Here is a 20,363-nt window from a genome sequence, read left to right on the forward strand (position 1 = left end):
AGATTACTTGCTTTCCCAGAGTTAATTCTAGTAAGTCTTATGGAGGAGAAATTTCTAGAGCACTATAATGAAATACTTTGGTTGTAATAGTACACAAACATTAAATATATCAAGCCATCTCCTCTCCTAGTTAACTGATTACATATGCCACCTGCTTTAACTAAGTATTATTCAAGAATGTATATGGTGGTGTATGACTGGTTGTGTTTAGGGATTTCTTTGAGTGTTGGGTTTTAAATATATTTTCCTTATCCAGAAAAGAGTTTTGAGAGTTAGTTTTCTACAGGAACAGAACACAAAGTGACAGACTCTCATCCCTCCTCTTTGTATAGTTTTAAATTTCCAACTCAAGTCAATGACACTATCAAATTATATCAACAGTAAAAAGGAAACAGAAGCTTTCAACTAGAGGCGAACATGTTTAGAGTAAAACTAGCCAGTTAGAAGCCAATTCAAAATGCAATAGCATAGAACCTAGGAACACAGTATTACTAATGACACTTTGGAACAGTCACATCTGTTCAGCTTCTTAAAGCATAATAGTAGCATCCGTGGCAACAAACATTCTTCCATACCTCATTAAACACATTTAGTGAATTTACTTGCTCAAAATAGGATGATTTTTAAGACATACTAGTAAGCAGAGGTGAATTTTCTGGAAAAATTATTGCAACATTTAAGTAATAGAACATTTCCAATGGAAAAATAAAGTATGGGGGGAAATCCATTTTGGAAAGTTTTCCATAGAAATATTTCCACCATATCACTCTGCTAGTAACTGAACTTCATATTGGGGTATACAACACAAGATTTCTCCATGGGGCATAACAAGGCTGGAGTGGGCCCAGAGACAAAATTTTAAAATGGGCCCCTCGCTGATACAAACACAAGGAGGGAGGCAGGGAGGGAGGATCGAGAGACAGAGAGAGAGATACTAGCCAGGTCGAAGGAAGAAATACGAAGGATCATAATGAAGGAAGCTCTGCGGGTGTTGGGGAGTCGTGACTTGCCTCTGGGGGGCCCCTCAAGGCGTGGGGGCCTGCAGGCAGCCGCCTCCCCTTGCCTAATAGTAGTTACGCCCAGGGGCGTAGCAAGGTTGGAGTGGGCCCAAAGACAAGATTTTAAAATGCCCCCCCCCCACTGAAGTTCAGCTCAAAAGTTCTGTAAATTGTTGAAGGGAATTCTTGAGGAGCCACCAAGTACAAAAAAGGTTTAAATAAAAGATAACTCATACTGAAAGGTCAGCTGCAGAGACAGCAACTGCTTTCCATCAGTCTCTCTTTGGACTCATAATATTATTCACATGTCTAGTAAATAAATACCAGTCCAGTGCAGCATTTATAAGCGAAGTGAGGTATAATGTGTAGTGGTTATAGAGTGCTTAGAGAGCCAGTGTGGTGTAGTGGTTAGAGTGCTGGACTAGGACAGGAGAGACCTGAGTTCAAATCCCCATTCAGCCAAGAGACTTGCTGGGTGACTCTGGGCCAGTCACTTCTCTTTCAGCCTAACCTACTTCACAGGGTTGTTGTGAGGAGAAACCTAAGTATGTAGTACACTGCTCTGGGCTCCTTGGAGGGATATAAAAAATGATTAAAAATAATCATCATCATCCCAAAATGCAGGCAGCATCACTTTTCAGGGGAGGCTTGTTTACACAGCCTGTTTTGCAAAGCAAGGAGAAAATGCTGGCTTTCCCAGTTCTCGTTTTCCAGAAAAACGACCGGCCACATTTGTTGTGTTGTCTTGCGGGAGGTGCGGTTGGCTGGCTGGCTGGCTGCTTGGTTTTTTGGCGGAGATTCCTTTGTGCGTGCACCCTTCCCCCCTCCCCAAGGCTTTCCCTTTCCCTGCCAGCCCGCTTGAGCAGAGCAGCCTTCAGCTGAATGGCATGAAGTTTCCATCCAGATCTAGAAGGGCGCCGCTGCCTCTCCTTGCCTGCCTGCCACAAAAGAGAGAAGCTAGTCCTTGCCTCGAGGTAGCAGCTTCGGGAAGAGTTCCCAGCTCCTCGAGCAGCTCTCCCTACTAGCAGCTGCCTGCCTCCTCGCCCCTTGCAGCCCCGCTTCTCTTGCTCTGGCCACCCCCTTCTCCTACCAGCCCACTCTTCTCCTCCTGCTGGTCTCTCCCTTTCCCTGCCAGCTCCTCCATGACGCCCCTGGCGTGTGTGCCCTGCTCGTCCGCTCCTTGCCTTCCATGCACGCCACGCTCGCGTGCGTTGCTGCCCCTCTCTTCGGCTGCCAGCGCTGCTGGCAGTGGAGTTCCCGCAGCCCATCTCCGCGCACTGGTTGCTCGCTGCGAGGGGAAGCCGAGAGAGGAAAGCCGCCCTGCCTCCACCTCGCTCCCCCAGGCAAGAAGCCTCGGAAAAGGAGGATGCAGCCGACTCGAAGGCATCTCTAGGTGCTGCTGCTGGTGGAGGCGAAGCAGGGGGAGCACTGAGGAGAGCTGCGGGGTTTCAACGGAGGAGGAGCCTACAAGGGGAAAGGGTGGAGAAGGAGGGAGGGACGGCAAGGAAATATGGCACGCACGCTCGCACGCATGGAGGAAAAGAAAAAAGAAAATAATTCAAACTGAAGGCGCTTCAACGCGGCAGGCGCTGGGTGGGGGGAGGCACGTGACATGTCTCTGGAGGGGCCCCCAGAGGCCAGGGCCCCTAGACAGCTGCCTCCCCTTGCCCGATCATTGTTACGCCCCTGGTTATGCCCCTGATTCAGTTACTCAATAAACAGTAATCATCATAAGTCTAAACCCCCAGCAGAGAGAAAACTTTCCTTGACAGGTGAGGGAAAGAAAGAACTGTGCCAGAATGAATGCTTTCTGACCTGCTGCCCACATGCAATCATGTCATCAAAAATGTTGCGCTCACTCTCTCTCTGTATACACACTATGCTTCTCCCTCCTCAGCTCTGTGTCTTATCTCTTTGAAAACAGATTTCTAGTGTCTGCAGTGGGGGACAAAACTGGGATTGGTGAGGTAGGTTGGATGGGTGTTGTAGGCCATGGCAGGTCAGGGTGTAGCAAGCTTAAGCTGTGATCCATAAGATGCAATGTTGTAGGCAGTAAGGCTTCTTTCAAACAGGGTGGGGGCGCAGCATGGTCAACTCTCTCTCCTTCAGGTCCGACAGCGGTAGTTCGGGCATAGATATGGTAGCCACCTGGTTAGCAGCATTGGAAGCACCATCATGTGTGAGCAGAGAAGGTGGGCAAGCGGTAGGGCTTTCGTTCTAGGCAAACTGCTCGTAAAAGCAAGCACCCACTAAGCCGCATTTCAGAGGCTGTAGGCTTCTTTTTGAGAGGCTTCTGGGGCTTTTCTAGAAGGAGCTTCATCTTTTTTGCAGTTTTTTTTTTGGTGAGGTCTGTTTAAGAGGGGCTAGTTGTGAGGTAGTTGCCATGGTCACCCAAGAGGGGGATGCAGATTGGGGGCATTTTGAGCTCAAGGGGTTTTGTTGAATTTTCTGCCCTATCCTCTGATTGTGGGACTTCAGAAAGGGAATCCATGATATCCCCTGTTTGAGAGAACTCCATGGAGGGGATCACATTAAAAATGTGAAATGAAACCAAGTAAAAGATCCAGTTAGCCAAATCAGAACTTTAAAAAAACGGTTAGAATTTGTAGAAAATAAAGACTACTATCAAACAACTCCCTTCCCACCTTGGCACACTAGAAGAGTTAAAGAGGAGAAATGGAAAGTGAGAAAACTAGCCTGGTGGTGACAAGAAAATGGAGCTCTTTCACAGAGCTGTCTCTCGGAGTAAGACAGGAGAGGAACTGGGGTTTTTGGTGCCATCTAACTAATTACTGGAAACTAGCCTGCTATAATTTCAATTGGATTTGGTCTCTCATTGGGTCCACAACCCACAATGAGTGGATGACCTTTTTACACTGTGGAAAAAATTGAACCCTGCAAGCCAAAGCCCATGGGAGTGAACAACATTCTGCAGCACCATTTTCTGAAACCAGAAAATGGCTTCTCCAGAAGTAAACAGAACCACTGTAAAAGAGTGCCTCTAATTAGTCCTAGTCAAATAATGCAGCATTGGCTGAAGAAGACCATGACATATTAATAGGCTATTTCAGTTTGCTAGAATCATTAATGTACTTTCATTTATATGTAATTTTTAGCAGAAAATGACTTAAGGTGTCAGCTTCTGGGCAATTTACCCTATAAAATATAACTGTGTTAAGATTAATGAAAAAAATAATAAAGATGTATCTCATTTCCAGTGCCAAGTACATACATGTAAAAGTTCATTCTATTCTAGATGCCTCATTTTTCTTTGTATTGAATGGGGGTGGGGTGGAATGCCTAAGGTACCAAAAAATCCTGGGCTGGCCCTGTCCAAGACCCATCTTTGCCAAGTAGTCCAGAAGGACACAAAAATTGATAGTATTGAAAGCTGAGAGATCATGCAAAACTGAACTATTCTTCCTTCCTAGCTCTCATAAGGTCAGCCAATCAGGACGACCAGGACCATTACCATACCAGAACCGGGTTGGAAAGATAGAAGAGGCTCTAGCTAATCAGTCTCATTCAGGAATTCCTGAACCAACTCAGTGACGTTTCCTTAATCCTTTTAGCAAGTAGAAAGCAAAGAGTTTTCAAATGCTTGGTAAATGGCAACCAATCATGGTGACTGAGCAGCAAAATGGTTTTCAGATTTTGTTATCCTGTCTCAGCATTCTTCTTCCACACCCACATCATGGAGCTGATGAACCAACAACTGTACTGCCCAAGATTAAATTTACTGCTGCAATATGAAGAAGGGCAAGTCCATGAACTATGATACAATGCTGATAGAAGTTGACACAGATAAATGAAAAACTTAATTAAATTGTGGGAGCTGTATCTGAGACATGGCAGGAATATGAATTAAAAACCCTCCTCCATCTTCTACAATAAGGAGTCAGTACAGTTATTAACAAGAAACTCAGATTTAATAACCTTAAAAATAAAGCTCAATTTTTTTTAAATGGGCCATTCAGAAAAATGCATTTCTACTAACTGCCAAATTAAAAACAAAATTTAATACAGTAATATAAATGCAGACAAAATCTATCAAAAATAGAAAAGAACCCTGGTTTACTATAAATCTGCACGTTTCCCAAAGATGACATGGAAGCATTTTGTGCAATTGCCTCTCTGTGTGGTAGGAAGTACAGTCATCCCTTGACAACCCTGGTTTTGAGTATCCGCGACTGGGAAATTGTGACTGGTCTTGCCTAACGTGACCCAAATATCCGTGATTTAGCTTGCAAGAGATGGGGGGGCAGGAGAGGGGGGAGAGAAAAGTGAAGGAAAGAGAGACATGGAAGAGAGACAGAAGAGCAGAGGAAAGAGATAAAGAGAGAGAGGGAGAGTAGAGGAGATGAGAAAGAAATGTGTGTGTTTGTGTGTACATACTGTAATGTATTGCAGGCGACTGAGGAAGCAGATATAGTGCAGATTGTGAGACTGGGGCTGCAGATGTAGTGTCCTGAGATAGGCAGATTTGCTTGTGACAACACTTTGATTGCATTTAAGTGATTTTGGAGGTTAGCTTTCCCTCCCCCCAAGAGGTTCAATCTTGGTGACTTTTTGCTAACTCTTGGTGATGCTTAGGGATTTTTTTTAGCTATTTTAAATCTTTTCCCCTTTGATTTTGCAGTGCTTTCATGACCACAGCTCCCCTAACCCCCTCATTCCCATGGTTTCCTATTGCTCGCCATCTGCAAATTTGCAAACTGCAGGGTTTTGCGAGAACGTAACCCTCGCAGATCTATAATTCAGTGGTTTGGGGCCCCATGGGGAAAGGGGGTTGCCTGGAGCCCCACGGTGGGGGAGCTGCCACAGGACCTGCCATTCGCCACCTGAGCAGAGGCCCCCGCACCAACCCACCATTCACTGTTCACGGCCTGGGGCCTGACAAACCCTCCCCCACCCTGTCTTGCTCACTGGCCTCCATCCAGCGCAGTCCAGTGTTTCTGCACAGGACATTGCCAAACTTAATGTCCCCCCACCTCCACAGTCAGAAGTGCCCACATGTTTAAATGAATAAGGAACTGATGATACAAAGTGAGCCCTGGGCTACTTCAAACCATCTTCATCACATCCAGAAGACTCTCCCCTATGAGATACAGTAGCACAGCAGAAACAAAGCTTTGTATCAGACACTACGCTACACAGGAGAGTCTTCTGGTTGTGGGTGGGTGTGGTCTGAGGCCCAAGGCTTATCTGGGGTTTTGCAGCACCAGCTCCTTTGCATTAAAACATACCATATACTGGAGATTTCTGCATATTTGGACTATTCATATGCTATTTGAGATAGCATCTTAGCTTTACAATACAATCAATAACTATTTTATCTTAATCTGACATAAGTTTTAGGCTCTGCAAGTAACTTTTAAGGGCCCAGATATATGCAGTTTCCTAAGTTGATGATGTTCTCCCAAAACAGAAAATGTGGCCCTACCTAGCAATAGTTATCTTAAGGAAAAAGGAAGGGAATTACAGTTTGCAAAAGGTAAAAGAAAACATCTAGATTTTTATTTTATTATTTATTTTATTATTTATGTATTTATTTATTTATTATTATTTGTTTTTTAAAGTGAGGAAATCTGAGGAATAGTCTCCAGGGAGGTCTGGTCCAAAGTGATCAGCACAGCAGACCAAGAAAAACTGAGGAGAAATGGGCAGTGCCCTGCGATACCATCAGGAAGGGGCTGAGCTACTGCCAAAATAAACAAGAAAAAGCAATGCTGGGGATGGTTCCCAGTGCTGTCTCTACGTATGTGCACAGACCATTGGTGTGAAGCACAAAGACCATGATGAAGAATTACAGCTTGCAACAGGTTAAAAGAGGACACCTAACTACTTAAAACTAATTTAAGTCTTCACGGCCAGCCAAATTACATCCCACAATACTAAAGGAATTTGCAGTAGTGACCTCAGAGCCACAATCTGTCACTTTTGAGAACTCCTGGAGAATGGGTGAAGTGCCAGAAAACTGGACACCACCAAATGTCATCTGCCATCTTCAAAAAAGGGGAAAGGAGAGGAACCGGGCAGCTACAGACCTGTCAGCATCATATCAACACCTAGCAAACTCCTAGAACAGATTATTAAGCAGTTGGTCAATGAACACTTAGAAAAAAACATGGCGATTAGAGCCAGCATGGTGTAGTGGTTAGAGTGCTGGACTAGGACCAGGGAGACCCGAGTTCAAATCCCCATTCAGCCAGGATACTAGCTGGGTGACTCTGGGCCAATCACTTCTCTCTCAGCCTAACCTAATTCACAGGGTTGTTGTGAGGAGAAACCTAAGTATGTAGTACACCGCTCTGGGCTCCTTGGAGGAAGAGCGGGATATAAAATGTAAAAAATGAAATAAATAAAATAAACAAAAAAAAAATAGTAGGAGCCAGCATGGATTTGTCAAGAACAAGTCATGCCAGACTAATCTTGGCTCCTTTTTGAATAGAGTTAACTAGTTTATGTCCATGCAATCCCATAATCTACTAATTTGGCATGAAAAAGTCTCCCATATTATTGTTGGCAAGATGGTAAAATGAAGGCTAGATAGGTGGAGACCTGACTTGGCAGCCAAAAACATGAAAAGGATCTAGGTATCTCAGTGGACCACAATGAGCCAGCAGTGTAAGGTAGCTGGTCCATTAATGAGCCAGCAGTATGATGTAGCTGCTAGAGTGAATATATTCTTGGACTGCAATAACAGAGGTAGTCTCAAGTTCACTAATAGTAACAGTTCCACTCCAGTGAGATCTGACCAGTACTGAGTTCTGGGCATCGTATTTTATGCTTAGCATGGACAAAGGAAAACTAAGTGGGAAACATGATCATAGCTTTCAAATATCTGAAGGCCTATCACATCAAAAGAGTGGACTTGTTCTCTGTTGTTCCGTGGGCAGAATTAGAACCAATGGGTTGAAACTGCAAGGAAGCAGATTCAGGTTAGATATTAGGAAGAACTTCCTAACTGTAAGAGCTATTTTAGGAGGAGAGCTGGTCTTGTGGTAGCAAGCATGACTTGTCCCCTTCACTAAGCAGGGTCCACCCTGGTTGCAGATGAATGGGAGACTACATATGTGAGCACTATAAGATATTCCCTTTAAGGGATGGATCCGCTCTGGGAAGAGCATCTAGGTTGCAAGTTCCCTCCCTAGCATCTCCAAAATAGGGCTGAAAGAGATTCCTGCCTATAACCTTGGAGAAGCCGCTGCCAGTCTGTGTAGACAATACTAAGCTAGATGGACCAATGGTCTGACTAAGTATAAGGCAACTTCCTATGTTCCTATGACAATGGAACAGTCTGCCTTGCACAGTGGTATTCTCTCCTTCTCTAGCAGTTTTCAAACACAGGCTAGGCAGCCATCTGTCAGGGATGCTGTAGCAAGGGGCTAGACTAGAAGACCTCTAAGGTAGCTTCCATTCAGCCAGTATGTGAAGTGAAGTTGAATCACAGAATGCAGACATTTGCCCCGCTGGAATATTCTCAGGTCAAGAGAATTCCCAGAGGTTTACAAATTTTAGAAGAACCTGGCATGTTTAAGGAAAATGAGTACTGTTTTTTAAAAATGGTGTGCCATTCTGAGGACTTCAGTAGAATATACTCACAAGCATCTTGAGACACACGGCCTCTCCTTGTTGGCATTTTGATGTTTCCTGGGGGGTTTTGTGCTTTCCAAAGTTAAATAAACCATGTAAGCTACACAGGTTATAGAATATCTCTGTCTAATTGGAGAAGAAAATGTGCAATATTGAATGCTAGAATATGAGAGCTGTATGAAACTGAAGACTTCTGTTTGCTTTAAGAATTGGTATAAAAGATGTTTGAACACTGACAGCCACTCTCCTGTTTATAAAGTTCCATGATCGGATGCAAGATGAGGTGAGGGAGGGAAGAGAGCATGGTGGGGCGGGCGGTGGAGAGATCTGCCTGATATAGAAATCTCCAGGCGGTGTATAAGTTAAGACATAATACAAAAACAATATAAAAATTAAAAATATACACACCACCACCCCCATCTTATCACTTTACAAATTGACCACTGCAAGCCAATCGAGAAAAGGGAGCGAAGAAAAACACAGAAGTTTTAAATTTTACTAAACTCTTGGAAGATTTTAATGATCAGGAGATACTATAATTAAGAAGAATGGCTGGATTACAGCCATTAGAATGGCTACTAGCAGTTTGTTTTAAATAGAGGACATAAATAGATTAGTGAAGAGTATAGTCTGACTCAAGCAAATAATTAAAGCGAGCGAAGCACTCAAAATAGAGGGGAAGTGAGCTCCAATATATGGAGTTAAGCAGATTATAGCAGGAAAGGCTGTTTCGATGGGGAAGAGGAGAAGAATGATAGCACTGGAGCCTGGGGAAAATGGAATGCAGGGTGGGGAAGGGAAACAGACCATAGTTAAAAGCTGGGTTAGGGTGGAGCCATTTTAAAACCAGGGTGTAGCCGGTGAGAAGGCTGAGCTTCTTCAATCAATTCAGCTTCCTAGGACTTTTTAAAAATAAACTTGACCTAACCCTTTAATAAAGGAAGCCTGAACACACACAGCTATTCCCATAATCTCATCACTTTAGTTAACCTATAACTGTACTGTAAAACCTGATTATAGTCTACCAATTATTCCTGTAGTTACTCAGGGCCAGATCTATTCATTTTAATAGTTCCTTCACTCAGCTTTTGGTATATACCAAGTGTTCTGTACATGGGAAAGCATGTCCATGTGTGCCACATATACACACAGCAAGAATCTGATATATTAATTCAGTCAGCTTTAGAACAAAACTGGTTAGATTCCAAGAAGACAATTTTTTAAATATTAGAATTGTAAATAGTTTAGGAGTAGGAGAGCAATAGCTAGATTCTGTCAACAGTTAACTTGTTGCACAAGTTTATAAGATATTTCTAGAGATACACAGTTAATAACAGGGAGACATTTTCAACATGTTTATCCCACCTTTCTATAACATACTCAAGGCAGCAAAGTATAAAGTGTGATGCAGTAAGATATGAGAAGCTTCCTGCTGCTTAAAGCTGTGTGTGGCAGGTGAGCTCAGCAGGAGCTCAAGCAGCGGTTGCCACTGCCACCGTCACCACCAGCAAGTAAAGGAAGATGGTGGGGGCAGTTATTGTTTGGAGCCCTGTAGACCACAGGGATGTAGTTGTGGCTCAGTGTTTTGACCCTGGATCCAGGATTCCCCCATTGAGGGCTGGGCATAGTGTAAGGACCCTATGAGAACCCAGCACTGCTGGAACCACCACAACAAGGGTTCCACACTCAGCACTCCCAGTTATAATCTGAGGACACCCTGCCTTCATCCTCTGACACCTCTTGCATTTCCAAGAAGAGGTCCCCTAGTGGTGCCAGAGCTTAAAAAAATTGGTCAACCCCTTTTAAACTAGAAGGGTTTTCTCTGGATGAGGGGGAGAGCCAATTCACTCTACCTGAGCAACAGCCCTATAAACCAGCTGCTTTATTCCAAATATAAATTTGGAAATAATTATTAATAATAATAATATATAAATTTGGAATAAAGGCTAGGGCTTTTTCTAAATTAAGAAGTAATTAACTGGAATACAGTTACCTGCCCTTGCAGCAAGACTCCCCTTCACGCCACCCTTTCCATTATGTGAAGATACTATATCATCCTATCAATACTAGATCAGCAGTAGAGTGTGTACAATAACAAGATGATATTTTTATTATGGTGGCCCTAAAGGGGCCCTCAGCCAGAACTGTGTAGCATTACTTCAAAAATTAGCAAACGTTCTGCCAAAAGTGAACCAATCCTGCAGAATAACTTAAAACAAAGAGCATTAACTTCATATTAAGCAATATCTCTGAAGGATCAGAGAGTAAAAAGATAGTTGAAGCACAAACTATCACATATAAATATCATTGCTTTATAGAAATATCATTGGTCACTCTAAAAACTGTTTTGTCTACAGTTTCAAGCAGTATTCAGGCCTTAAACAAAACCACATAATTTAATATGGCAAAACTTTTAAAAAATGTGATTAGCCAAGCTCATATTTAGCTGGTGTCACACCTTCTGTCCAAGACATTTTAAAACTGTGGTTTCTGTAATGTTCTGTTCTGCAATGAATGTAAGTTTTGGGCGGTATACAAATATGTTAAATAAATAAAATAATAACTACAGAACTGTATTATGGATATGCATGTCAGTCCTTAAAGCCAGACAACATTTATTTGCACTCCTGAAAAGTAGGGATGGGTCCAGACCGGTCCGGATCGTCCAGACCGGTCCGGACCTGGCCGGTTCGGGTAGAGGGGGTTCCTTTAAGAGCGGGGAGGGTTTACTTACCCCTCCCGCCGCTTTGCCCCCTCCAGCGCTCATATTTATTGTAAAAATTGGGGCGGCAGGATACCTCTCTGCTGCCCCTTCTTGCTCTTCACTGCAAAAGGCTCCGACAAGCCTTTTGCGTATGCGCACGCCACGCGCGAGCTTCAGATCTCCCCGACGTGCGCCGGGGAGTCAGGGGCAATTCTTTTTCTTTACCTTGTTTTTTGCCCTTCCACGACCGTGAATCCCCTAACCCTGTTTTCAATGATACCCTATTGCTTGCCTTCCACAAACTCGCCAACCGCAAGGTTTTCCAGGAACAGAACCCTTGCAGTTGGCAAGGGACAATTATATATACACCAAGTTCAATATGACTAGTGGCCTAATTTATTAGCATTCTGTTTGATGTTGAGCAGCTCTAACAAGATTGTAAGCAATATTAACAGCAAAGAGTCCTAAATAACATACTTGCTGTTCATTCTCAGATTTGCGATGTATTGACCACCACACATCAATGTTCAAAGTAACCCAGAAGAAATATTAACAGCTACCATAATTTCCTTTAAAGCACAATTACATTAATCAGCTGGTTCTGTTTACATTGGTCGACTGCCCTATAAGCCTTTCTCAAATGTACAGGACAGTATTTTGATAGTCTGTTGTAATATTTGTAAGTATTGATTGTAGATGTTGAACCAAAAGTAACAAAACAACAACAATCTACTATAGTTCAAATCATGAGACAGGATCACAAACCCAATCAACCCTATTATACCACAAAGAGAAGATATAATCAGAGGTATGGGGTGAAATTTCCCCCCGTACTTTAATTTTCAATAGAAATCTATTTTTATGATTTCTACTTGGCTACTTGAAACATGTTTGAGATACAGTGAGGGAAAACTAATGTGGGAGGTCCCCCCACTCCCCTTTCAAAGATGCATGCCAGGTCAAACAACATGCCAAATTGGATCACAATGGATTTAGCATAGTTCATTAGCCAGTCCCACAAATTATGGCCATCCATACCATCTCAGAGGACAAGTGCTCATAGTGATTTCTAGCAACATTTGCCCCCCGGCCAAGAGATGGAAAACAGGTGACAGCATTATTGCATTTTCAGCTTTCTGCATGTTATCACCCCTTCTTTATCCAGACAATTACAGTAAAATTGCAGTCATTTTTGAACAGACAAAAGGGTTAGCTAAGGTTAGGGTAACAATTAAACTACTGTACTCTTTGCATAGAGTAAGCTTTGGAGGACATTCCTGTCAATTGTCACTTCCATCCTTCTGATAATGTAACATTTCACAGTATATTTTGGTTTTTCAGGACTTTTTAAAGCTTTTAAAACACCACTGCAAATTTGACCACTGCAAGCCTGATGGCACCTAATGGCACAGCGGGGAAATCCTTGACTAAGAAGCAGAAGGTTGCCAGTTCAAATCTCCACTGGTACTATATCGGGCAGCAGCGATATAGGAAGATGCTGAAAGGCATAATCTCATACTGCGCAGGAGGCGGCAATGGTAAACCCCTCCTATATTCTACCAAAAAGTAAACCAAGGGTGGACCAAGGGTCTGAATCAGTATATGGCAGCTTCCTATGTTCCTATGTCAAATGCAGACCTTGTCCAAAATCACAATGAGCATTCATCCCCCTAGATGGTACCAACCACCCCAGCTGACTCATGTGTGATCAGGAAAATCTGAGGGGAAAATACAAATTTTATGCAGATGAGGGGCAAATTTGCATGGAAGATTTTTCCTGGATGTTTTCCAATTTATACGTTTCCAGAAGACCCAATACCTACTAGGGTAGATTCAGAGAAGTAAGCTGTATACACACACACACACACACACCCCTCATAAAGAGAAGATTTAAAAGGCACCCATCCCCTCTAGTTAATTGTATCTGGAACAGTTACTAGATATGATTGGGTCTCACACCATAACTCTACACTCAAATAACTCCTCTCCTTTTCAAAGTGGCAAAGCCTGCATTATCCTTTCACATCATCCACAATTTTACTGGGATGTCAAAGAACTCCATTATGCAGACATTAGAACTGTAATGAACTAGAGACTGCTACACATAACCCACATATCGGGTTATTCTTCCAGACCTCTACTCTAATGAGACCCCATACCCCACCCCAGTTTAAGTAAGGATTCTCAGCAGTTAGCTACTATGTATGCCTAACAGGAGGCTTTCTAGTTAAGTTCTCTCTAGTATACGAATTGGGGAATTGGCAGGGGGTGGGGAGAAGAATTGCAGCAGCAGACTCCACTGGTGGACTGGGCTAACTGTACTGTCTGGACATACCCCACGTATGTACAAACTATACACATGAAGGTAAATCCTACAACAAGCAGGTGTCATGATTGTGCAGATAAGCCTATGCACATAAGGTCTGAGCAGACAGTGCACTGAATGGGCTTATGTCGAGGGCACAGGCTGCCACTTTCCACCTGTCTATAAGTTCACAGGATACTCGTGGAATATCTGCAAAGAACTAGCCGTTTGCAGTTCCCACCCCGGCTACAATAGTCTCACATTTGCCTCTAACCTTTTCATCGATTCGGATTTGAGATATTAACTGCATGTTTTTATTAACATTTATATAGTACCATCTGTGTTGGTGCACATCTCACTACTTCTGAAGGACATCCATTTTGGAAATAATTTGGCATCTATGAAATAGAGCCTTGGGGGTCTGCACAGGCAGATGAAAGATGTTAAGATTATTGTTTCTTCTTAACCAATGCTCTTACACAGCCATCAAATAGAACTGTGCACAAAGTCTCTTGTGTGCTACGTGAATAATTATGTATATTGGTTGCTGAAAACTAGTTGTAACTGTTTTGAAAATTAAACTGTGTAGCACAGGGATTCCCAACCTGCTGTACTCCTGATGTTGCTGAACTACAACTCCCATCATCACTAGCCACAACAAATTGTAGCTGGGCATGAGGGGAGTTATAGTTAAGCAACATCTGGAGGACTTACTACAGGGTTGGGAACCCCTGGTATTTATTTATTTTTACACTTATATCCCACTTTTACTCCAAGGAGCTCAGAGCTGTGTACATGGTTATTTTTATCCTCACAACAACCCTGTGAGGTAAGCTATACATGAGGTATAACACATGCTAATAGGCAAAGAATCATTCCAAGCTTTAATGTGCAAAAAAAGAGAGAGTGGATATGTTTACATAAATTAAATTCCCAAAGCACACTTGCTGTGTTTCTTTTAACACATATTAGAAAACAATTGAACATTTAAAGCAAAAAAGAAAAGGAACTCGTGTCCCTAAGGAAGGAGAAATTTTAACACACACCATCTGTTTTGTAACTGTTCCAGTTCTTCCTGTGAAGGTAATTGACCTCTACAAGGCCAAACTTTAATACCACAAAATCCTATGACCCAGTGGTTCAGTCTTACTTAATCCTATAGAACTATGTTGCTAACACAACTGAATGACCAAAGAAAAAAATATACTAATAAATACTATTATTTCAGCTATTCTAAATTCTTATTTTAGTGCATACCAATCACGTAAAAAGAAAGTTGTATATCTTTGTTAACCCTGAAAAGATGGATAAGGTGAAAAATAAGCCAGCTAAATCCTCAGCTAGTTTTATGAAGAAAACTTTTACTCTAGCAACTACTTCTTTGGCTTTCCAATTTTACTGTGAAAGAGACTCAGAGAAAGAATACTCCACTCTAGTCATATTACCTGATCTACCTGCTGAAAAAACATGAATATATCACAGGTTCAAACAACATTCAAGTTCTCTCTTTGTTCTATAAGCAAGGGCCCATATTTCAGCTTAACTCAGTAGCCAAGATATTATTTGTGGCCACTGACCTTTCCATCTCCAGAATCCTCACACTACTACTGCTTATACTGCTCCAAAGCCCAATAGGATGTAAAAATCCTCAAAGTCCTCTGCAGGGCCATTCTTAGGGTGGGGCGACTGTCCCCAGCCCAAGGCTGGCACAGGACCCACGTTGGGCACACTGCAGCCTGCCCTGCTCTCTCTCCCAGACCCAACAATTTATCTTTCTCCAGCAGCACAAACTGAGAGTCAACCTTTTCTTTATTATTGGCACCTTGCAGGCTTGCCTGATATTTAAAGGCTCTCTGACTGAGCCCCTTCCCTCTCCACTGCCGCCTCTCAGCTGTTCAGCGGGTGGGCAGTGTTTCCAGAGAGACCTCTAGCTCCGAGCCTCCCTGAAGCCTGAAGCTCTCCAGTGGTGGCTGGCAGACATGCTGCCTGCTGCAGGAAAGGAAGAAAGGAGTGGCCAGCGCTGGCTGCCCATGCCCACCACTGTGCTGTGCAGACCCTCTGCCCTGCCTGTGCCTGCTGACAGTCCTAGACCTAGTAATGGAGATACAATGTAATTTCCTTTTTGTGATTATCCCCCCCCCATTTATTTATTTATTTATTTATTTGGGGAACAGCTTCCCATTGGGCACAGATGTAGGGCAGATTGGGAAGGCTCTGAATATTTAATTTGCCCAATCCATTTCAATTGGTTGATTTTTTAAAAATTAAAAACATCAAAAAATGCCCTATATAAGTGGCTTGTTTCATGGCAGAAAATTACAAAGATGGCTGGAACTGAAGCCCCTACCCCTTTGACCATCATTCCACCCTCAAATGGAGGAATTTGCCCTTTGCCTTCATAAAAAAGGATAAAATACCTCCTTTCTGCCCCAGAATTCATTCAATTTTTAAATTTAAAAAAAATCAAAAGAGTCATAAACAATCAAAAGATCTTGTTTCATGGCAGAAAGTTACAAAAACTTCTGGAACAAGCCCCTGGTGGTGCAGTGGTAAAACTGCTCCCCTGTAACCAGAAGGTTACAAGTTTGATCCTAACCAAGGGCTCAAGGTTGACTCAGCCTTCCATCCTTCTGAGGTATGTTAAGGAAGCCCCACACATGCTGATTCACCCCCAGCCCTGCACCCCCACCCCCACCCCCAGGACAGCCCTGGTCCTCTGAGCATGTCAGAAAATGCAGGGAAAATTAGGTATTTACTGAATTAAGGAATAAATATATCTTCTCCAAAACTTGAGATAGGTTAACACTTTCCTGAATGTTTGGCAATTTACAGAGACCCATATGTTCATATCATCTGTGAAGAAACATACATGTAGAATGTTGGAGGGAGAGAGAAAGAGAGAGAGAGAGAGAGAGAAAGGGCGCAGAGGTATCAGGGGAACCATATGGAATGTTTAGGGAACTTAGAGCAAGAGTGGTTCTGTGCAATGACTGAACAAGGGAAATTGTTCAGTTTTTGTGAGAGTGCTTGGTCAGTGGATGTACAGAGACTGAATAGCCAGTGGTGCACTGGTATAGTAGTCTTGGAGTCTGCAGTAATAAGCCTGAGGGGGAATCCTGTGAGTGAAAGGTGCCCAGAGGCAAAAACTCCTGGTAAAAGAGACTAAAAAGGCCTGGGCCTTTACACCAAGTCCCACAAAGGTTAAAATACATCTGTCACAAGTTATTTAACATTCCTAAGAGCTACACTTGTAAAGAAGGTCAAAACACTCAGAGAGTCTAAAAGCTGACTTATTTGGCAACATTGTAGTGAAGTAGATGTGCCCTGCTTTGCAGAGATAGTTATTTCAATTTCTTGTAAATAATAAACTTGTTATTTTTTCTACACTTTAAGCTTGGTTTCTTTTTATGCACTGAACATACATGCCGATCTTGCGCACTCGTGACGCTATGTGACCAAAGAGTTAATTACTAAGAGCAGGATAATAAACAATCAGATGGTGTCAGCGAAAGAAAGTAATAATTTGATATAAAAATCATAAAACAAATCACCTCCCTGGATTTGGGAGGGGCATCAGGGTAGGTTCCTGACAGAGCAGTGGCAAACGAGGTGGGATTTGAATTCAATTCGAATGAAATACAAAGTATTGGTTATTACCTATAAAGCCCTTAGGCTTAGCCCCAGAGTACTTAAGAGAGCACCTTCTCTGTCATGAACCCTGTCGCCTATTAAGATTATCTGGAGAGGTCTGCTTATGGTTGCCACCAATTTGTTTGGTGGCAACTCGGGACCGAGCCTTCTCTGTGGCTGCCCCGGGGCTTTGGAACACGCTCCCTGCTGAAATAAGAGCATCTCCTTCTCTGTTTGTTTTTAGGAGGACCCTGAAGATGTACCTGTTTTCCCAGGCTTTTAACTGAAATCTAATTTTAAAATTCTGATGTGTTATCTATGATGATGTTTATCTTTTTAAGAATTTTAAATGTTTATATTTTGTATTGTGCTTTTAATTGTACATGGCCTAGAAATTTTATATTAGGTGATATATAAATTCAATTCAATAAATAAATACATAAATAGGATTAGTTAGAGCACTTAATGAGGCAAAGTTGCTTGAAACAAGTAAAACATCAGTTGGAAAGTAAAGATAACAATATAAACACTTTTGTGCGGCAAAGGGTTTTAGATATGGCTACCAGATATATATCTATGGGCAAAGCAGGCCTGATCAAGGAATGTGAAGAGCTAGGTTTGGAGTATGGTGGTGCAAGTGTTGAAGAGTTGAAAGTGCTTTTAATATCTTATACCACAATTCAAGAAAAGGCTGTTGTGGAACCTAGTTTACCAAGTTCACCAAGCGATAAACACTTGGAATTTTTAAAAGAAAAAATTTTTATGGAACAAGAGAGGCTGGGAGCCTAGTTAAGAGATAGAGAAGCTCAAAGAGATTTTGTGAAAAATAGAGAGACTTAGAGAGAATTTGAGGAGAGGAAGCTTCAGCTTGAATTAAAAGATAGAGAAGCTCAAAGAAAGCTTGAGGAGAAAGATAAAGAAGTTAAAAGAGAATTCAAGGAAAGGAGGTTTCAGCTTGAGGAAGCAAGGTTTAAGCATGACAGAGAAGTGGCTGAATTTAAGGAACAACATAAGAATAAAGTAACACCAAAAGATTTTGTTATGTATTCCATAGGGGCGGATCCCTATATATTTCTTTCAGATTTTGAAAAAGCAGCTAAAAGATGTCAGGCTTAGGGCCGGGGTACCTGTCGGACCGCATTCGCCCATATGAATCTGCCAGGGCCCTCCACTCGCCATCTCAGGCCCTGCTCATGACCCCACCACTAACAGAGATCCAGTTGGCAGGGACTAGAGAGAGAACTTTTCGGTTGTGGCCCCTCTGCTTTGGAACGCCCTCCCTGAAGAGCTTCACCATGCTCCCTCACTCAGTGTTTTTAAAAAAACATCTTAAAACGCACCTTTTAAAGGAAGCTTTTTAATGCTTTTTTATTTTTTTATTTTTGTTATATCTGGTAAGTTCTTTAGCTTTTTATAATTTTCAGTTTTAATTTGAATGAACCTAATAATGATTGTGGTTTTTAATCTGACAACTTTTTTGTTTTTGTTTAATTTAATTAATTTTATTACTTTTATTGTATCTCGTGTCTATCTTATTGTTGTGAGCCACCCCAAGCAGTAGTGCACTGGAGGGGCGGGGTATAAATATTTTAAATAAATAAATAAAATTTATCAAATATATACACATTGTTGTCAGGGGAGACCTGGCAGAGATCTGTGATGGTTAACTGAAGAAATGGCAGACTCTTGTGAAGCATTTAAACAGGTTGTATACAAGAGATTCCGTATGGGACTAGAATTTTTCAGGAAGAGGTTTGGAACTTTACACCCTAAACCTGGAAAATCATATGCTTTGCAGTGGTTCTGTTCCTATCTCTCAAGTAGAACTTAGATGGTGGAGCTTAGTGACAGTCGCTCCTCAAAGCAGGAGCTGTTATATAGAATCCCACAAGGCTCCATTCTGTCACCAATGCTTTTCAATGTCTACATGAAACCGCTGGGTGAGGTCATCAGGAGATTTGATGCTGGGTGTTATCAGTATGCTGACACCACCAATATCTACTTCTCCCTATCTTCCAGGAAATGGCACTCATTCTCTAAATGCCTGCCTACAGGCAGTAATGGACTGGATGAGGGATAACAAATTGAAGCTGAATCCAAACAAGATGGAGATGCTTATTGTGGGGGCTCAGAATCTGAGGGGCAAGTTAGATCGTCCTGTGCTGGATGAGGTTACACTCCCCCAGAAGGAGCAGGTGTGCAGCTTGGGAGTACTCCTGGACACAGGCCTCACCTTGGTATCTCAGGTAAAGGCCATGGCCAGGAGTGCTTTCTATCCACTTCGGCTGATTCGACAGCTGCGCCCATTCCTTGAAGAGGATGTCCTCAAAACAGTGGTACACCAGCTGGTAACTTCCCGGCTTGAATATTGCAATGCACTCTATGTGGGGCTGCCTTTGTATGTAGTTCGGAAACTTCAATTAGTTCAGAGTGAGGCAGCCAGACTGGTCTCTGGGGTAAACAGGAGATACCATATTATGCCTGTTTTGAAACAATTGCACTGGCTGCTGATATGTTTCCGGGCAAAATACAAAGTGCTGGTTGTTTCCTTTAAAGCCCTGAATGGCTTAGGCCTGAGTTACCTCAGAGAAAGCCTCGTTCTGTGTGACCCCCACCGCACATTAAGGTCATCTGAGGAGGTTCGTCTCCAGTTACCACCAGCTCATCTGGTGGCGACTCAGAGGCGGGCCTTCTCTATAGCTGCTCCAGGGCTGTGGAATACACTCCCTGTGGAAATCCGTAATTTGAATTTTCTATTAGCCTTCAGGAGAGCCCTTAAAACATATCTGTTTGGCCTGGCTTTCCAGGATTTTTAAAATCGGTTTTAATATTTTAACCCGGTTTCAGGGTTTTTAATTACTGTGATTGTTTAATTGTTGTTTTAAAATGTTTTAAAATTGTTAATTGTTGTTATATTATTTTTAATTTTTGTTTTAGCTCTTTACTGTTTAAATGGTTTGTTTTAATTGTAAACCGCCCTGAGCCATTTTGGAAGGGCAGTATAAAAATCAAATCAAATCAAATTAAATGAATAAATAAATAAATAAAATATACTGAGTTTGCCTCACAGTTATTACAGTTTTTGAGGAACTGGGTTGAGGAGGCAAAAGCAGATTCAGTTCAAAAGATT

General features: G+C 42.3%; 1 protein-coding gene across 8 annotated transcripts in view; it reads right to left on the minus strand.

Annotated features, from left to right (window-relative positions):
- ZBTB46 (zinc finger and BTB domain containing 46) overlaps positions 1-20,363 on the minus strand; it is a 103,569-nt gene that overhangs the window by 47,712 nt on the left and 35,494 nt on the right. The window lies entirely within an intron of this gene.

This window comes from Hemicordylus capensis, chromosome 4 (assembly GCF_027244095.1).
Source record: "Hemicordylus capensis ecotype Gifberg chromosome 4, rHemCap1.1.pri, whole genome shotgun sequence".
Classification (NCBI taxonomy): Eukaryota; Metazoa; Chordata; class Lepidosauria; order Squamata; family Cordylidae; genus Hemicordylus; species Hemicordylus capensis.